Source organism: Macaca mulatta, chromosome 8 (assembly GCF_049350105.2).
Source record: "Macaca mulatta isolate MMU2019108-1 chromosome 8, T2T-MMU8v2.0, whole genome shotgun sequence".
NCBI classification, from domain to species: domain Eukaryota; kingdom Metazoa; phylum Chordata; class Mammalia; order Primates; family Cercopithecidae; genus Macaca; species Macaca mulatta.
In genome coordinates, this window is record NC_133413.1 from 11,827,249 (window position 1) to 11,848,326 (window position 21,078).

At 43.6% G+C, this 21,078-nt stretch overlaps 1 long non-coding RNA gene across 1 annotated transcript; it reads left to right on the top strand.

Moving 5' to 3' along the window:
- The first annotated feature begins 567 nt into the window (after window positions 1–567).
- Window positions 568–19,312, top strand: LOC144330693 (uncharacterized). The gene is made up of 3 exons (XR_013397072.1): window positions 568–607; window positions 3,721–3,807; window positions 19,094–19,312. It is a non-coding gene; the product is annotated as an uncharacterized LOC144330693 (long non-coding RNA).
- Window positions 19,313–21,078: the final 1,766 nt, after the last annotated feature.

Consider the following 21,078-nt stretch of genomic DNA (forward strand, 5'->3'; position numbering starts at 1 on the left):
GGTCACCACTGCCCCAATACTAGTACTTTGTATTTGCATGGAGTTTGACATTGTACATAATAATGGAATTCAACAATGTACATAATAATGGAGTTTAACAATGTACATAATAATGTACATACCTACATTTTATTTTATCATTAAATGGCCACTGAGCTAAAAGGTAGTTTTTATTTACTTATCTGTTTCCAGAGATAGCTGGTATAGTGCTGTGCATAGTAGGTACTTCTGATTTGCTTACTAACTTGAACTGATTCTCACTATAATCCTGTAAGATGGGCATGGAACATTATTATCTTTACTGTACAGATGAACAAACTAATGATTAGGGGGGCTTAATAAGTGACCTAAAATCATAGAGTTCCTTTTAAGCTCTCCTTTATTTCCTTTCATCCATCCCTCAGTGGCATGGTGAATGCACCTGTCCTCCTACAGAAACAAATTCTCAAGCAATAAACAACAGTACAGAGTTTATTTCCTAGGTAGCTGTCTGCCAGAGAAACAAGAAGATTATGCCTGGCATAATGTGTAACTTTTCTAGCTACTCATTTAACAGAACAAATTGTCCTAAGGTGGTTTTTGTGGAGCTATGAAGCGACTGAATGCTGTGAGTACATGTCATTTTCAAATTGCATAATTGGTAGCTAAAGATGAACTTTTGATTGCATTTTGTTTACTGAATTAGAACTTCTCAGTGTTGAACAATGATTCATGCAACATCGCTGAGGAGCTTTGTGCAATAAAAAGATAGCTCAAGTGACTCAGACTTCAACATCTTACAGTGTGTGTATGTGACTCCTTTTTTGTTATGGGGTAAAGTAGTCCAAACTTCTGCAAACCACAAATCTAATAGAGATGAAAACAGCAAGTTAAATACTGGATCCAAGTTAAAAATTTGGTCAAGTAGGGTGTTATATAGATTCATTAATGACTTTTGCCACCAAAATTTTTCCAAAGACATACTCTTTGCACATGGAGGACAAGAGCACTAATGATCTTAAAATCATCCTGAAGTTTAATTCCCTGAGGTTCTGTTCTCTGGGAACTGTTTAGCTCTTCCAAGCTTCACATTCTCTAGACTTTCAAAGGGATGTCGGCCTCAGATGGGATGATCCTCTGGGAAAACAGAGCTCCATAAATACATCAAGTCTAATTATCAGCATGAAAAACCCTTTTTGATGATGCCTGGGGGTAGTGAGGATCGGAACACAGGAGGAAAGGAAAGGGCGGAAAGAGATGAGAGCTGAAAGAACCCTGTTAGCTGGAACGCGGCCCACGGCCCATCCAAAGGAAAAGCGTAGACATTTATGTTTGGCTATTAGTTATTTGTGTGCTTGTTCTTCTTCCTCGTGAAATAGCTGGACTTCTCTGCAACTGCTGTGCTTTTTCTCTCCTTTCTTTTCTTTTTCTTTTCTTTTCTTTTTTTATTTTTATTTTTATTTTTTTATTTTTTTTATCTTTTTTTTGAGACAGAGTCCCACTCTGTCTCCCAGGCTTGAGTGCAGTGGCGCGATCTCAGCTCACTGTAAGCTCCACCTCCCGGGTTCACGCCATCCTCCTGCCTCAGCCTCCCAAGTAACTGGGAATACAGGCATCCGCCACCATGCCCGGCTAATTTTTTGTATTTTTAGTAGAGACACGGTTTCACCATGTTAGCCAGGATGGTCTTGATCTCGTAACCTCGTGACCACCTGCCTCAGCCTCCCAAAGTGCTGGGATTACAGGCATGAGCCACCGCGCCTAGCCAACTGCTGTGCTTTTTCAAAAATGCCTTTGTGGGGCAAGAAATAAATATCTAGACATAGTTCTAGTGGGATATTCTATATCCCATTCACTCACAGAAGTTCCTAGGCTCAGCTAATAGATTGTGAGCCACTTGAGGGCAGAGACATTTTGTTTGACATCTCTAGCTCCTTTTTTCTCTGAATTCCTTCTTACTCTCCACAATCAGGTTCACATTGTTTCTTGAAGGAATCTTCAGCTGAGTTCTAAATAATTTTTTAATTAGAAAATAAGGTGTAGGTCAGGTACAGTGGCCCACGCATGTAATCCCAGTACTTTGGGAGGCTGAGGCAGGAGGACTGCTTGAGCCCAGGAGTTCGAGACTAGGCTGGGCAACATAGGGAGACTCCATCTCTACAAAATAAAAAACTAGTGGGCATGGTGGCCCGCACCTATAATCCCAGCTACTCAAGAGGCTGAGATGGGAGGAGATCACTTGAGCCTGGGAGGTCGAGGCTGCAGTGAGCCATGATTGCATCACTGCACTCCAGCCTGGGTGAAGGAGTGAAATCCCATCTCACAGAAAAAAAAGGAAAAGAAGAAAGAAAATAATGTAATAATATGTCTTCCATAAATAACATTTCAGTTCACATGTTCAAGAGCTGCTGAAGGGTAATAAAACTAGGTATTTTATGGCTTTTGTTGCCATTGTGGGTTAATTTTTCTCTTCACATTGTATCTGTTAATTAGTTATTTCTTATAGGAATACTTATTATTTATTAATTTATTATTTTTGAGACCAGGTCTTGCTCTGTCCACCAGGTTACGTTGCAGTGGCATGATCACTGCTCACTGTAGCCTCAACCTCCTGGGCTCAGGTGATGCTCCCACTTCCGACTCTCGAGTAGCTGGGGCTACAGGTGTGTGCCACCGTGCCCAGCTAGTTTTTGTATTTTTAGTAGAGACAGGGTTTGCCATGTTGCCCAAGCTGGTCTTGAACTTTTGAGCTCAAGCAATCCATCCACCTCGGCCTCCCAAAGTGCTGGGATTACAGGTGCGAAACACCACGCCCAGCCTCTTACAGGAATACTTACTGCATCGATTAGGTATTGCTGCAAAAATGCCTCACAACAAACCACCCCGAAGCACAGTGGATTACAACAACCATCTTGCATTCTCATGGGCTGTGGGTCACATGGAGGTGGCTCACAGAGGCTAGACTCAGCCCAATGGCTCAGCTTTAAGCTGCAGGCCCATCTGGCTGAGGAAGTTCCTGCTCCCTGGGTCTTTGTCCTTGGGCTGCAGGTCAACAGTTCCCCCAGAGGAGCTCTTTTCCTGGTGATGGCACAAGTACAAGAGGCCAAGCAAAAAACCAAATGCCTTTTAGAGCTTGTTGTGGGTTGAACTGTGTGGCCCAAAAAGATATGTCAAAGTCCTAATCTCTGCCTACCTCCTACCTGTGGCTGTGACCTAATTTGGAATAGGGTCTTTGCAGATGTAATGAAGTTAGGGTGAAGTCATACCCGGGGTGGATTGAAATCCAGTGACTGGTGTCCTTATAAAACGAGGGAAATGTGGACACAAACACCCAGGGAGAATGTCTGGGGACAGTGAAAGCAGAGATGACAGATAACTGACAACCAAGAGGCACCAAGTATTGCCTGCAACCATCAGAAGCCAGGAGACAAATGTGGAACAGATTCTCTCTCTGAGCCTGCAAGAAGAAACCAACCCTACCAAAGGCTTTATTTTGGATTTCTGGCCTCCAAAACCACCATGAGAGAATACGTTTCTGGTTTTTTCGTTTCTTTGTTTTATTTTTGAGACAGAGTTTCACTCTTTTTGCCCAGGCTGGAGTGCAATGGCACGATCTTGGCTCACTGCAACCTCTGCCTCCCAGGTTCAAGTGATTCTCCTGCCTCAGCCTCCTGAGCAGCTAGGATTACAGGCACCCACCACCATCCCAGCTAATTTTTTTTTTTTTTTCATTTTTAATAGAGGCGGGGCTTCACGTTGGCCAGGCTGGTCTCGAACTCCTGACAGATGATCCACTCGCCTCGGCCTCCTGAAGTGCTGGGATTACAGGTGTGAGCCACTGCACCCGGCCCATTTCTGTTGTTTTAAGCCACTAAATGTGTAGTAATTTGTGATGGCAGTCCCAGGAAACTAACACAGGATCTAAGCCATCACTTCTGCCCACATTTCATTGGCCAAGCAAGGCACACGGCTAAGCCCCAAAATCAAGGAACAGAAAGAACATACTGAAGAAAATATTTTTTTAAAAAATAAAAAATAATAATAAAAAAGAAAGAACATGCTGAACTATTATGAGGCACATGGATATAGGGAGGGGTGCGAAGCTGGGGATAGTACTTTGATCCGCCATGCAAAAGATTCAGATTGGTGTTCTGAAGCATCTTTAGGCTGGACAGCAGAATCTAATGGCTAATAACATGGGTCTTATATTAAGAAAAGGTTGAGCTTGAATCCTTATTCTAGCACTTCCTAGCTGCATCATCTCAGGCGGATTATTTAACCTTCAAGCATCAGTTTATTTGTAAAATAAAAATAATACCTATCTTACAGGGCTCTTATTAATACTGATAGATGAGTTAAAAAGGAATTATTTAGGCAGATAGTGAGGGTAAGGAAGACCTCAGTAAGATTTTCCTTTTAATGAAAAGCAGCCCCCAAATCATTTTCTTTTCTAACAAAGAGCAGCCTGTAAAATCAAGCTGCAGACATAGACAAGCAAGCTGGAAGCTCACATGGGTGAATGCTGACAGCTGTGCCATGAGGAAAAGGCTGCCTGGGACTAGGCATGTTCAAAATGGCGGCTCCATCTTCCGTTCTCCTTTCCAGCCAAGTGTACAGTAGGGAGGAGACAACATGGCCTGAGCCAGGCAAAGACTCCATTTGCATAGTAAGATTAGGGTGGGGTGGCCAGCTTCCTCTTGTACTATGTAAATGTCACACTTGGTCCAACCAGTCTGTGAGCCGTATGTAAATCAGATACCACCTTCTCAAGCCTGTCTATAAAATTCAGTGCACTCCGCCACAGGCCAGAGGTCCCACTCAGGCGCCCCTGTCTCTCTCACAGAAGAGACAGCTCTTCTCCTTTCTCTATCTTTTGCCTATTAAACCTCTGTTCCTAAACCTACTTCTTGTGTCTGCCTCCTTGATTCCCTTGGTGTGAGACGATGAACTCCAAGTATTTATCCCAGACAATGATGCCACTTCAATATTACATGAATTGATATTTGTGGAGTGTTTATTTCACTTGTGAATATATAGTAGGGGCCAATAAATGCTGCCTGTTACCATGATTATTGCTACAATAATACAGCAGCAAAGGACTTGGAAATATAGGTATTATTTTTCTACTGGGACTTGAGAGGTGAGAGAAAGACTGGCTATGCCAAAGGGAATATTTAAATGTTGATTTGTGAAGCACAGTTTAAGATATGTGAATGATCAATTGGGTGGGCCTGGCTTGCATCTCATGAAGAAAAGGAAGAGCTTGTTTGCTTGGAGAATACCTACTGAGTTTCAGAGGTCTTTAAAGTGAATACAAAGGAGGGTGAGATCAAGTTCCCAACTACAGAGGAATCATGATGGGGGCTTTTCAGAAAATTCACACAGGAAAACACTGAAGGAGGAAGGTGGGAAGGCACAAACATGACTTGAAGCTTAGCCATGTAAATGCCAACATATAGAGCCTTAAGGTTAAGTGGTTATAACATTAAAATACAGTCTCAGGAACTGATAACCTCAACCTATAAGATGGAACTCGGGATTTTATTTTATTTTGGTTTTTGAGACAGAGTCTTGCTCTGTCCCCCAGGCTGGAGTACAATGGCGCAATCTTGGCTCACTGCAACCTCTGCCTCCCAGGCTCCAGTGATTGTCTTGCCTCAGCCTCCTAAGTAGCTGGGACCACAGGTGCACACCACCGTGCCTGGCTAATTTTTGTATTTTAGTAGAGATGGGATTTCACCATGTTGACCAGGCTGGTCTCGAACTCCTGGACTCAGGTAATTCACCCACCTTGACCTCCCAAAGTGCTGGGATTACAGGCATGAGCCACCGTTCCCAGCCCTACCTTTCTTTATATTCTGTTCCCACTGCCTAAAAGTGGATAGATTACTTCTATCTTTATGAGCATGGGAAATTTTTGCAAGAAGGTTTCCCTGAGACTGAAGTGGATGGTGATCAGAGCCAGCTGTTTGGTGCTGAAGGGCAAAGAAGCCTGGACTTAGGTGGCCCATGATACATAATTAGGACATGAGCCAGAAGATACATAAACAATCTATGCTTTTACCAATTTGCAAGCAAAGTCACACCTTTGTTCAAGGAATAATAACTGCCTTTTTATTACATGTACTGACTTCATTTCCTGAACCGATTATGCAGTTTTGCACCTTTGAACCTTTGAAGAGGCTGTTTCACTGCTTGGAATATTATTTCTTCTCCCCTCCACCTGGTAGACTTCTACTCTTCCTTCAAGGCTCGGCCTGAGTGGCATCCTTCTTTTGCAGTTTCTTCTGTCTCCCTGACCAGCTGTGAGCCCTCTGGGGCCAAGATAGTGGCTTCCTAACCTGGTCTGGGCACTTTAACACTAGCACAGGACTTGGCACAAGGTAAATATCAGTGCATGTTGAATTGCTGTACACACAAATACAAGTCCGTAAGTAAGTCACTAGAAAATGATCAAAATGTAATCAGCAGAACACTGGGCTATTTGTCTAGTGTTTTGGAAGAATGCTATTGCTTATTCTAACTGAAAAGCAAAAGTTAAAGATGCGTGCAACCTATTTTCTTTTGAAGGAAAATTTGTCTTGCTGCTTTTTTGCAATGAAGTAAAATATGCTTGTAAAACAATCTGTTCTGAGAATGGCAAATGTTTCAGGGAAATTTCAGGGGAATAAGTTCGCTGTGATTTCATTACCTAACTTCCCTTAAAGATGACTGAAAAGACGAAATACGATAGAGATGAGGGGAATGACTCCAAATATTACAGAGGAGAGCAGAATAGCTGAGCAGGAATTTGTCATTAAGAAAGATTTATGCAAATCTCAAGAGCACCTTAAAAGTTAATCTTAAAAAATTCCCTTTAGTCTGAGCAGATTGCGATTAAGAAAATCGTTTTGGCTAAATCCATGGAAAAATAAATTTTATTACATAATTTAAAGGAAAATAATATATACTTGTAATTGTAGTTTAGGATTTATTGTTTTAGGTAAAGTCCTGCAAAAAATGTTTTTCACTGCTCTATCTTGCCTACGTGTTTTCTAGGTTATTTGTGAAAGTCCTTATTTCAGCTAAAATATGTTAGTTATAATAAATCATTCAAAATTATTTTTCAAGCAACATATGTTTTTTTTAGGAAAAACACGCGTTCTTTTTGGAAGATGAGCCAATTAAATGTTGGATTGTCAGTCATAGACTAGGAAACGATGAGATCTAAATATACAGTGGCTTAGGTAGGTATAGAACAAAAGCAATTATCACATATAAATCTTATTACTTGACTCAGACCCTTGCTCTAATCAACTAAGAAGAAAATAAATCACCACATTTGGAGATGTGAATTGTACATATTTATCTATTTCATACTTCCTGCACAGGGTATGAAAAGAGTGAACAGGCCGGGCCCGGTGGCTCACGCCTGTAATCCCAGCACTTTGGGAGGCTGAGGCGGGCGGATCACGAGGTCAGGAGATCGAGACCATCCTGGCTAACATGATGAAACCCCGTCTCTACTAAAAATACAAAAAATTAGCTGGATGTGATGACGGGCGCCTGTAGTCCCAGCTACTCAGGAGGCTGAGAGGCAGGAGAATGGCATGAACCCAGGAGGCGGAGCTGGCGGTGAGGCGAGATCCCGCCACTGCACTCCAGCCTGGGCGACACAGAGAGACTCCATCTCAAAAAAAAAAAAAAAAAAAGAAAAGAAAAGAGTGAACAATAACTTTCCTGTTTTTTTGATTTGTTGTTGTTTGTGAGACGGAATCTCTCTGTCACCCAGGCTAGAGTGTAGTGGCACAATCTCAGCTCACTGCAACCTCTGCCTTTCGGGTTCAAGTGATTCTCCTGCCTCAGCCTCCCGAGTAGCTGGGACAACAGGCAGGCAACATCACACCCAGCTAATTTTTGTATTTTTAGTAGAGATGGGGTTTCACCATGTTGGCCAGGATGGTCTCAATCTCCTGACCCGCCCGCCTCAGCCTCCCAAAGTGCTGGGATTATAGGTGTGAGCCTCCATGCCCAGCCAATGAACAGTAACTTTAAGTCCACACCAGACATACGGTGGCAATGTGGCCTCCTCCAAAGCTGAGGTGGCTCTGTGCTATTGTCTCTTCTCCTTTGAGGACTTTCTATGTAGACCTTAGAGATAAAGTTAGACTAGAGTCAAATTTAAGAATAGGAAGGATTTTAAAAGATGATTTACAAGAGCTGCCATGTATTGGGTGCCTACTATGTTCTAGTAGCTGAAAAGCTTTTCATGTGCATTGTTTCATTTAGATCTCAGAACAACCCTATAAAGTTACTATTATCAGCTCCAGGCTCATAGATAAGGAAAGTAAGGCTTAAAGAAGTAAATGCTGTCAAGTTTTAGAGCTGTGGTAGCATTGATTTTCTTACGCCTGTTTGGCGAGTGGGAGGGAGTCTTTTACTGCCACTGCCCGCAAGCTCTGGGTTCTTGTCCATGTCCAACAAGAAGGCACACAGACACTGGAGAGTTGGATTTATTAAGGAACAGAAAAGCTCTAAGCAGAGAGAGGGAACCCAAAAGAAGGTTGCCAGCTATAAGGCTGAATCTAGGGTTTGTATGGACTGGAAAGGGGAGGAGTGTGCTCACTGGTCTGCAGGCCATCTTGGAGAAAGTGCCACTCAGAAAGAGGTATGACAGTGTAAAGAACCAACTGAAGACAGAGGTGAAGGCTTGGCCTGGGAACCAATTGGGCTGAAGTGAAAGTTTGGCTGGAGACTTTGGACCCAGACCAATAAAGGGCTGAAGTAATGATTCCCCCTATGTAAATGAAGACTCAGCCCATGGCCAGTCACAGAAAGGTAGGCATATGTAAAACAGGTGAAAAGTAAGAGCCCAAAAGGAGTGGAATTTGGTCATCTTGTATCACAGAATTGGCGTTTTCATTCAAGGATGCGGGCTCTTTCTTATCTAGGGCCTGCGGTTTAATTTCCAGGCTATTCTCTGCTTGAAGGAGTTTTACCAAGGACCTATCCTAACTGCCTGCCTGACTGGTTTCTTCCTTCCTTCCCTCTCAGTAGAGCTGGAATTAGGACCTAGGTTGGACCCTGGAGTTCTTCTTGAACGTGAACACTACATTATTACATGCTACTTCCCATTTAAATTGCTCCTGCAAAAATCCCACCAGTCACTCTAGACCACGTTTGAATGCTTTCATGACATTAGTGACTCTATAAGATCAGAGACGGTGTGATTTTTTTCCTGATAACTATCTTCAAGATATTACACATAGCCTTGCTAGCTGTTCATTACTTGTGGCTGCTTGTATTTGTTATTTTTGTTATTTTGGGGATTTTATTGAGACTGGGTCTTACTCTGTCATCCAGGTTGGAGTGCAGTGATGTATCATAGCTCACTGCAGTCTTGACCTCCGAGGCTCAAGCAGTCCTCCTGCCTCAGCCTCCCAGTAGCTAGGACTATGGGCATGCACCTCCATGTCTGGTAATTCTTACATTTTTTGTAGAGATGGGGTCCCTCCATTTCCCGGACTGGTCTCAAACTCCTGGCCTCAAGTGATCCTCCCACCTGTGCCTCTGTAATGCTGTTGGGACTATAAGCATGAGCAACCATGCCCAACTAAGCACAAGCACATTTGTTAAATGAACGAACTCTCCTAATAGGACTTGGGCATGTCAAACGTTGATGTGCATGGAACTTGAGTGAATCCATATAACTATATTAGTCTTCTGCTCCGTTAAGAAGCATAGCTTTTAACAGACGAGAAACACAGAAGCCTAAAAGGATTGAAGGAGTTGACCAAACCTGTGTAGCAGCCAGTGGCTTATACCAGATCACTTCTCTCTCAGGACTATGCTTGATGTAAAAAAAAAAAAAAAAATCTGTCTCCTTGGTCTCTGATTTTCTCTCTCTCCATCCATCTTTCCCTTTCCATCTCCTGCTTCATCTTTCTCCCTTGTAAGACAGAGACAGAGACTATACCATTTTGCATACCTTAACTATCTCTAAATTCCCAGAACCTAGGCAGCTTTTTATTTTATTGTATTTTATTTATTTATTTTTGAGACAGACTCTCGCTCTGTTGCCCAGGCTGGAGTGCAGTGGTATGATCTCAGTTCACTGCAACCTCCGCCTCCCAGGTTCCAGTGATTCCCCTGCCTCAGCCTCCTGAGTAGCTGGGACTACATGTGTGCACCACCACGCCTAGCTAATTTTTTGTATTTTTAGTAGAGACAGGGTTTCACCGTGTTAGCCAGGATAGGTCTCGATCTCCTGACCTCATGATCTGCCCACCTCGACCTCCCAGAGTGCTGGGAGTACAGGCGTGAGCCACCACACCCGGCCCCTAGGGGGCTTTTAAAAATACGTGTTAAGTAAATGAATGAGTCAATAACTAAAACATATATTTTGACCTCAAACACCATCATTCTTTCCTTTTGTGGACCTGAGACCACTTTTTGGATATAAATGGTTTCTGTAAGCCATACTTTTGTGAAGCAGCATGGATAGGTTGCAGAAAAAAAAAAACAAACAAAACTTACCTGATGTAATCTGATGACCTGCTCAAGTCTGTAGTTACTTATTTTTTAATCACTGAGAAATTGTACCCGTGTTAGCTGATTTGCTTCCCCGTCTCATTAATTAGTATAGCTGAGTGTAATGTTCAGTACTCTGATCTTACATTAGCCTTCCAGAGAACCTCTGAAGCAATCAGGACCAACGCACAGATAGAGTGGGACTACATCGAATTCCACCTTTTCTGAAAGCCACTGACAGTCCCCTACACGTGGCTCTTTGTGTTCTGGGACATAAAGAAACAGATTCTTTTTTCCCCTACAAATCATAAAGCTTCCATTTTGTAAAAATGCAGGTCATGTACAATAGCAGGTGCAGGATTGCTAATGGAATTCTAGCTCTAAGGACCATATTGCAGCTCTTTCATGCTTATAAATATGCTTCTTTGCTCTTTAGGGAGATTTCAAGAATAAATTTGGGAAGTATTAAAAGGCCACCACCTTGTGCTCATCTGTAATCGGGCTAATTTGTGGGCTTTGTTTGGATGAGCTTCTTCTTGTTTTGGGAATGAGGTGGTTAAGGTACCTTTAATGATTCCTGCCCAGTTTTGTCTGAAAAAAAAGTATTTTTGCAGGCAGCATTAGACATCTGCTGTGAGCTAGCAATGCCAACATTAGCGGTAGGCATGAAGAAAGCTTCTCAATACTTCGAACAAACTCGAGAAGATCTTGGTGCCACCTGACCTCACAAGAATCGTTGGGGAGAGACATTTCAGAGACAGTATCTTCCCAACCTACCTGCCTACAAAAGAAATCTATGCCCGCAGGCTGCTCACACGTGCACAAGTCAATGTCATCACAGGCCATTTCCTTCTTTAATGTGAAGAGCTTCCAAAGACAAGAAAGCGCAGCGTCTGCTCTTAGTGACTGTTTTATGTTGCACCATAAGCAAGAAAGTAAATAAATGGAGGATAACCACCCCTCCCAATCTGAAAGTATAGCAGGAAGAGCACAAGGCAGACAAACCTAAGAAGCTGTGTCACCCAATGCTATTTGAGAAAGTGATGAAGGTGAAAAAAGGTGAGGTGAAGCACTTATATGGTCACAGTAAGACAGTCTGGGCTGTAATGCGATCATTTATCAATTCTCGCAGCCCTTATTATGTTCACCTCATTTGACTGTAGGAGGGATAGGGTTTCTGTTCTCTACAACTTTTCCAGATATTTCTGACTCTTAAGAAGATTTTCTAGGTCATGGTGATAATGGTTCATTTTTCTTCATAGTCTGGAAGGCTGCACCTTCTTTGTCTTGTCCACATCCTGAGAGGAGGCAGAGGTGCCATTGCCCAAGTTGGGGAAGAGGAAGCCACACCTGAACAGAACTTAATGGTTTATTTTATTTTATTTATTTAATTATTTTTGAGACAGAATCTCACTCTGTTGCCCAGGCTGGAGTTCTGTGGCCTGATCTCTGCTCACTGCAAGCTCCACCTCCCAGGTTCACGCCATTCTCCTGCCTCAGCCTCCCGAGAAGCTGGGACTACAGACGCCCGCCACCATGCCTGGCTAATTTTTTTGTATTTTTAGTAGAGACGGGGTTTCACCGTGTTAGCCAGGATGGTCTCGATCTCCTGACCTCGTGATCCGCCTGCCTCGGCCTCCCAAAGTGCTGGGATTACAGGTGTGAGCCACCGCACCCGGCCAGAACTTAATGGTTTAAAAGTGCTTCCTGGCCAGGCGCAGTGGCTCATGCTTGTAATCCTAACACTTTGGGAGGCCAAGGTGGCTGGATCACTTGAGGCCAGGAGTTCGAGACCAGCCTGGTCGACATGGCGAAACCCTGTCTCTACTAAACATACAAAAACTAGCCAGGCGTGATGGCACACCCCTGTAATTCTAGCTACTCAGGAGGCTGAGGTAGAAGAATTGCTTGAACCTGGGAGGCAGAGGTTGCAGTGAGCTGAGAATGCACTACTGCACTCCAGCTTGAGTGACAGAGTGAGACTCTATCTCAAAAAAAAAAAAAAAAACTGATTCCCCATTTTCCGATTTTGCTCTCTTCACAACCATGTGAGAAACTCCCTGTGGGAAGTATCCTCGTTTTATGGATGAGGACAGAGAACAGCAGAGGGCTGGATGACTGTGCTGGGGCCTCAGGGCTCGTGAGTGGCAGAGGCAGAGGTGGCTTGAATCCAGGTGTCCCCACTCAGCAATTCTACTAAGTATGTTCCAATAGCAGCGTCTACTCAACAGGTTTCCTTTGCTTCTTTTTAGGGTGACATGTTGGCATGATGGCAGTTAGGACCATAATGTAAAGGCAAGACCATGGACATGCCAGAGATTGTGGTCAAAAGATGTCTCCAGGTCTGTGCTTGCACTCCATAGCTGCCCAAGAGCCACCCGCTTCACCCAGAAGTTCCCCAGGTCTGCTCTCTGGCTGTGGAAACTGGTTATACCTCAGCTCCCAAGCAAATACTCTTCTCTTTTCATCCTGCCTATAGCACTACTGCAGTGCCCACTTTCACTAATATCACTCCAAGTCTCTCAGATACAGGGTAGGTCTTTATTTCTTGAAATAAAATTTTATTTTTATTTATTTATTTATTTATTTATTTATTGAGATGGAGTCTCGCTCTGTCACCCAGGCTGGAGTGCAGTGGTACAATCTCAGCTCACTGTGAACTCCGCCTTCTGGGTTCACACCATTCTCCTGCCTCAGCCTCCCAAGTAGCTGGGATTACAGGCACCCGCCACCACGCCTGGTTAATTTTTTGTATTTTTAGTACAGACGGGGTTTCACTGTGTTAGCTAGGATGGTATTGATCTCCTGACCTCGTTATCTGCCCACCTTGGCCTCCCAAACTGCTGGGATTACAGGTATGAGCCACTGCATCCAGCCTATTTTCATTGAATTATTATGAGTTCATTGTTTTTTTAATTTTAATTTTAATTGCAAGAGTTTTTGGGATACAGGTGCTTTTTGGTTACATGGATAAATTTTTTAGTGGTGATTCTGAGATTTTAGTGAACCTGTCACCAAACAGTGTACACTCTACTCAAAGAGGAGTCTTTTATCCCTCACCACCCCACCCCAGCCTTCCCCTCGGAGTCCCCAAAGTCCATTGTATCATTCTTATGTCTTTGCATCATCATAGCTTAGCTCCCACTTATAAGTGAGAACATACAGTATTTGGTTTTCCATTCTTGAGTTACTTCACTTAGAAAAACGGTCTCCAGCCCCATCCAAGTTGCTGCAGAAGACATTATTTCATTCTCTTTTAGAGCTCATTGTTTTTTGTTGGTTTGTTTGTTTGTTTTGATGGATTCTTGCTCTGTCGCCAGGCTGGAGTGCAGTGGTGTGATCTTGGCTCACTGCAACCTCTGTCTCCTGGGTTCAAGTGATTCTCCTGCCTCAGCCTCCCGAGTAGCTGGGACCACAGGTGTGCACCACCATGCCCAGCAAATTTTTGTATTTTTCAGTAGAGACTGGGTTTCACCATGTTGGCCAGGATGGTCTTGATTTCTTGACCTCGTGATCCACCCACCTCGGCCTCCCAAAGTGCTGGGATTATAGGCATGAGCCACTGCACCCTGCCGAGCTCATTGGTTTTAAAGAAATCTTACACAACTAAAACTTTCATCTTGGGGGTTGACATCAGTTTCTTTTCCCACCCCTTTTCACTTCCAGTTTTCTTTCCTAGAAACAAGCCCTTTCAACAATTTTAGGTTATGCTTCTGGTATTTGTCTCTATATTTTCTACATAATATGCATGTTCTGCTATTCATGCATCAGTTTTAGATGGTGTTTACTGACTCTGTTAAGGGACATAGGTTTTTAGCTCCTATATCTCTACCTGTTTGCCTTCTCTTTCCCCCAATATGGCTATATCCCAATTTTTATTTTTACTTTTTTATTTTTTGAGATGGAGTCTTGCTCTGTTGCCCAGGCTGGAGTACAGTGGGGCGATCTCAGCTTACTGCAAGCTCCACCTCCCAGGTTCATGCCATTCTCCTACCACCACACCCAGCTAATTTTTTGTATTTTTAGTAGAGATGGGGTTTCACTGTTTTAGCCAATGAGGTCTCAATCTCCTAACCTCGTGATCCTTCCACCTTGGCCTCCCAATCTGCTGGGATTACCCCAGTTTGATCATTACACATTGTAGGCTTGTATCAATATCACATGTACCCCATAAATATGTTTAACTTGTCCATCTACAGCGATTAAAAATGAACAATTTTAAAAAGGAAAAAATGTCAATCCCAATAATTGATATCTCTCCTGCATGCAAAGTTCACTTACCTGCCTCCTAAGCTCCCCCAAAGTCTCATCCCGTGACAGCATCAGCCAGAAGTCCAGTATCTCATTGTCTAAATTCGGTCCAGGGGAAAATAAAGCTTCTCGGGGTGGTTCTTTAATAATAGCTCTTCAAACACAGTGCCTCTTAATTGGAAGACCTGTGAGTCAAAGAGACAAGTTGTCTGCAGCCAACATACATTGGTGAAACAGCCAACATACATTGGTGAAACTGCTAGAAACCCTCCCAATAAAAGGAAGAAAAGAGAAGACATACAGGAGACAGTGGGCCATAGCAATTCTTAAGCAAGATGCAGTTAACAGTTTCTTAGTTACGACTCGAGACCTGGGCAGGATTCTCCATGGCTCTTGGCTATGCCCACTGAACATTTGTTTCTACTTTCAGAATCATTCTTTCCTTTCCATCAAAGGTAGCCCCTGTATACAGCTGAGATGTTTTCTCAAAAGCCTGCTTTCTGCCTGTAGAAGTTTGGGGATCCAAAGTCATCTTTATAATTTGTTCTCTTTCTATTCCTTTCAGTTCAAGCTGGAGGTATTTTTGCCAAAACAATGCTTATAAAATCTTTATATATCTTCCATGAATCTTATTGGGGTTTATGCCATTAAACAAAAGCCATATCCAGAAATTTCTTCTGGATAAACCTTCTCTACTTTGGACTTTTGCTGAGATGAGGAAGGGACAATGCCCTTAACCTTCTTAGAAGCCTTGTCTGACTAACAGTAGCCTGAGGGCCGGGCGCGGTGGCTCCTGTAATACCAGCACTTTGGGAGGCTGAGGCAGGTGGATTACCTGAGGTCAGGAGTTCGAGACCAGCCTGGCCAACACGGTGAAACCCTGTCTCTACTAAAAATACAAAAATTAGCCGGGTGTGGTGGTACACGCCTGTAATCCCAGCTACTTGGAAGGCTGAGGCAGGAGAACTGCTTGAGCCCAGGAGACGGAGGTTGCAGTGAGCCGAGATCGTGCCACTGCACTCCAGCCTGGACGACAGAGCGAGACTGTGTCTCAAAACAACAACAACAACAACAACAAAAACAGTGGCCGGAGACACTGCTTTAGATATAGCTGAAGTTCTAACAGTTGTTTTTGTTACAACCAGACCCTCAGCTTCATCTTTATATCATGTTTTCCTGACACTTCCCTGGATTTTATCTTCGTATAGATGCCATTTCTTAATTTTAGGATCGTTTGCCATCTAGAGATGCTGGGGATTTTCAAACTATCAAGTTCTATCTTTTTGCTGAAGAGTCTTTCTGTGGCCTCTCTATGCTCACATTTTATTTTCAACAGAAAAGGGAAAACATGTGGTATCATCCACATTCTGCCAGGAAACCTCCTCGGCTAGATTACCTACTTCATTAGGTAGTTTTCCATTTTTCCTTGTTAGCACAGGTAAAAGTATTGCTAAACTTTCTGCTGTTTATAACAAGGATCCTCTTTTCTCCATTTTAAAGTAACATTTCCCATTTTTTGTTGTTGTTGTTGTTCTCAATGGCCATCAGGCTTGTACTAGCAATCTCTATAATATTCTTCAGGCTTTCACTAACACTGCCCTCAAAGTCCTTCCAGCTCCTGACCAATAGTCTGGATTTACACCCACATTTTTGTTTTTTTATTATGACTTACTCAACTGCCAGGTACCGAAGCCTTCATACTCAAAATGAACTCCAAAACTTAGCACCTTAAAACAATAATAAACATTGTACATAGTTTCTGTGTGTCAGGAATTCAGGAGTGATGTAAGCAGGTGGTTCTGGTTTGGGGGTCTCTCATGAACTTACTGTCAAGGTGTTGACTGGGGACTGAAGTCACTTGAAGACTTGACTCTGTTGAGTATCTTCCAGGGTGGCTCAGTCTGGTGGTCGGTAAGGTATGCTGGTGTTGTCCGGCTCCTGGCCCTAAGGCTGCTTGAGTGTCATCGTTAATTGTATCATGAGAACTGGCTTCTTCCAGGGCAATTGATCTAAGAGACCAAGCTGAAAGCCCCAATTTCTCTTTATAACCTAGCTTTAAAACTCACACACCACCATTTCTGCAAAATCGTAGTTGTTACATGGTCAGCCCTACTGAATATGGGAAGAGATTATACAAGGATATGAAAACCGGAATGCAGGCTCATTAGGGACTGTCTCAGAAGCTGTGTATCAGTATTTTTTCTCATTATATTTTCCTGTAATTAATAATTACCTGATTTGTTTATTTGATTAGCTTTACATGTCTTAATCTTTATTTTTTTCTCTAAGGCTTTATCATCTTTCAAATACCTGGAAATTATTTTTGCAAACCTTGAAATGTATTAGATTATTTCTGCTTCCATTGTTTTCTTATGAACATCATCCTTCATATTCCTCCATCCTTTTTTTTGGCGGGGGACAGGGGACGGAGTCTCACTCTGCTGCCCAGGTTGGAGTGCAGTGGTGCGATCCCGACCCACTGCAGCCTCCACCTCCCGGGTTCAACTGATTCTCCCACTGCAGCCTCCTGAGTAGCGGGGACTACAGGCACCCGCCACCATGCCTGGCTAACTTTTGTATTTTTAATAGAGAGGGGGTTTCACCTTGTTGGCCAGGCTGGTCTTGAACTCCTGACCTCAAGTGATGCCTCCGCCTCGTCCTCCCAAGGTGCTGGGGTTACAGGCATAAGCCACCATGCCCAGTCGTATTTCTCCATCTTCCTGCTCCATCCAGGCTCATTCCTTCCTAAGCTTGATGCACAGTTGCGATCCCAGGACTTCCCTTCACTGCTATTTTGTATTATAACTCTTGTTCACTGGATCCCACGACTTCCTCTTTGTTGGGTTTCTTGTTTATTTTTGCCACAGCACAGGCTACAGGAGTTTGAAGAACAGTGCATGGGAGAAGAAGTTTGTGAGTTCTGTGAAATGTCTTTATTCCACCCTCACTTGTTCCTTGGCTGTCCTCGCACTTGTAAAATTGAAGAACTAAAAAAACGAGCGTCAGCTTGGTGAATATGGGTGCAATTTGTCAAATTGTAGGCTCCTTTGTAAGATATCAAGGAGCATATGGGTTTTATTTTTGTTTTTCCATTGGTAGACTCTCAATTTTCATTGTGCAGAGATCATTCCTCTGGAGCCGATTAGTTTCCCCAAAGAAGAATCTTTCATTCTCTTCCCTGGGGTGGGAGGGATGTGCCCGTGATAGCTACCTTCCAGGAGCCGGGCTGAGTTGGAGGGCTGGGGGCCTCACAGTTCAGCAGGCAGGCCCTGTAACACCCTGGATTGCGGCATCAGGCCTCCTCTGTCTTCAGCTGTGCCCCTAATCTTCAGTTCAATTTCTACAGCAAACAAAACAAATATTTCCCATTGCTCATGGGAAAGTGAGCAGAGGGGTGGTTACCTGACTCTTCAGAGTGGGCTGGATCCTGCTGGTTCAGCAGCTCAGCATGGCGTCTTCCAAAGGACTCACCTGTTTATCATCACCCACTCCCATCTGAACTCCTTCACAAACTACCTTTCCGGTCAGAGCTAAATCAATCCCCCATCTGCTTTCTGTATCCTCATCCCATCCCTTTATATATATATATCTTAGCTTCTGTTTTTTTCCCTTTTCCAGTGTCATTCTCTTTGCCCATGGGTAAATACCTTTCAAAAAATTGGTTTACTGTTTATTTAGTTTGAGACAGGATCTCCCTCTGTCACCCAGGCTGGAGTGCAATGGTATGATCACAACTCACTGCAGCCTCGACCTTTGGGGCTTAGGCGATCCTCCCACCTCAGCCTCCTGAGTAGCTGGGATTACAGTCGTGTGCAACCGTGCCTCGCTGATGTTTTAAAAAATACTTTTGTCAAAACGGGGTCTGTTGCCAAGTCTGGTCTCAAACACCTGGGCTGAAGTGATCCTCCTGCCTCAGCTTCCCAAAGTACTAGGATTACAGACATGAGCCACTGCACCTGGCTGCTGTGTTTTAAATTGGCATTTTGGAAAAAAAGAAAAAACCAAAAACACGTGTGATCATTTCTTTATGCATCACTGTAAGTACAGGTAATGGATTTCAATTTGTGAAACAAAAACATAACACAAAACCTCAAACCAAAGAAAGTCAACCTATGACCACTGCAGATAGGGAGCAAAAACCTACTAATATTGCCCGAGTGAGCCTGCCTCTTACAGCCCCTGTATTCTGCAAGACGGATCTTTATACCTTCCCTGAACAGGAAAGTTCCCTCCCTTTTCCAGTACCCAGCCTGCTCTCAAGCATCTGTAGCCAATACTGCCGATACAGACCTCTCAGCCAAGGAAAGCAGATGGCTTTCAGGCACTGATTAATTACCATTCTTCCTCCGCTTAGGTTTCCAGCTGTGGTTTACTTTCTCCTTCCTGGCACGGAGGCATGTCTTCTGGTACCTTCACTTCCCTGCAAAATGTCAGGAGCACTCCTGTCTTCTACTAAGTCTCTTCTGGCCATCAGCTCCACATTGCTGGTGATGAGCATCGCTTTTTGGCTTATCTCAAAGCTACCATGTGGCAATAACTTTCATCTGTAATGGAATAAAACTAATCTATGCTCGTCTGGTTCCTTGACCACTGATTGCCTGATGGAGCAAACAGGAAGCAGAAAGTCAAATGAAAGGAATCCTCCGAGGGTCAAATAAATCTTTCTGTCTGTCTTCTGGAGCCGGACCCATGAGAGAAATCAGCTCTGGGGTTTAGCTCCCTGTTTAGCCTGATTTTAAAGTTACAGGGCACATCCAAAACCAAAATGGGGTTATGAATAATGAAGCATTGGAGTCCGGCATATGGCTGGCCACATTTGTTAGCATGGAAATAGTCCATCTTGCCACATGATTTTGGGGATTTAGCAAGCTCTCCTAATCACCTGTTTTCTCTAAGCAGGGGTTCTGCAACAGAAATGCATTGTACATCAGGATCGCCCTGGAAACCTTGACGTAAGACGTATGTCGAGACTCTACCCCAGGAGGTTATTCCATCCAAGGCATTTGTGTTTTGAAAACAGCTCTCAGCCGGGCGCAATGGCTCACGCCTGTAATCCCAGCACTTTGGAAGGCTGAGGCGGGCAGATCACGAGGTCAGGAGATCGAGACCATCCTGGCTAACATGGTGAAACCCATCTCTACTAAAAATACAAAAAAAAAAAAAAAAAAGTAGCCGAATGTGGTGGCGGGCACCTGTAGTCCCAGCTACTCAGGAGGCTGAGGCAGGAGAATGGCATGAACCTGGGAGGTGGAGCTTGCAGTGAGCCGAGATTGTGCCACTCTAGCCTGGGCAACAGAGTGAGACTCCATCTCAAAAAAAAAAAAAAAAAGAAAAGAAAAGAAAACAGCTCTCTCAGTGATTTTGGTTAAGAAGCACTGTTCTAAAGAAATATCTAACGTGAAAGAGGCAACACAGTGTAACGATTATTAAAAAATAAAAACTCTGGATGCATGGGTGTAGGTCCTGGGCCTGGCTAAGTTGTTTTCTCTCATTAATCGGGAGACCATATAATTTATCATCCACATTAGGACATATTTGAAAGGAAAAGAGGGAGCCATTAATAACTATGTCAGGACAAGATGCATACATTGAGGCTGTGCGGACACACCAGTCATCCCACTCATTAGTCAAATGCGAGATTGAAGTAGAGAACTCTGAGGTCCCTTTCAGACTCATGATTCTATAATTCATGACAACTGGGACAAGTGCATGCAGGACAGAGTCTCATTCTAAGAGTTGTTGAGGCACCATCTACACTCAGGAAGGCTGAGATTCTAAGTGCAAGCAGGACAGAGTTGTTGAGGCGTCATCTATACTCAGGAAAGCTGAGATGGGCAGCGTTCACAGCTCAGAGGCTGAGACCTGATGGTGCGTGAGGCTGAGGGACCAGGCAGATCAAGCTAACAGGAGGAAATGACCCTTCTAGGGCAAAGGCCCCAAAAAGCGTGGGTCAGGAGGGGCAGATTCACAATCAGGGTTCATCAGAGGCAGCTGCTATTGCCATCAGAACCCGCGAGGATGGGCATAGCTGTTATTTGAGGTCTACTGACTTTTTACGCACGCTTCTGGGTCATATTCAGTGTGATACTCTTAAGACATTTACACACATTTCTGTATTATCTCCCATACGTGACACAAGCAATCTGTACAGCCATCTCCTTGGTGCCTCTGCCATGTGGCACAATTAGGGAAAAGGGTATTTAGGTTAATCTAATGTTCTAGTTAATTATAAATTAGTATATAAATTATACCATACACGGCTGGGTGCGGTGGCTCACGACTGTAATCCCAGCACTTTGGGAGGCCGAGGCAGGCGGATCACCTGAGGTTAGGAGTTCG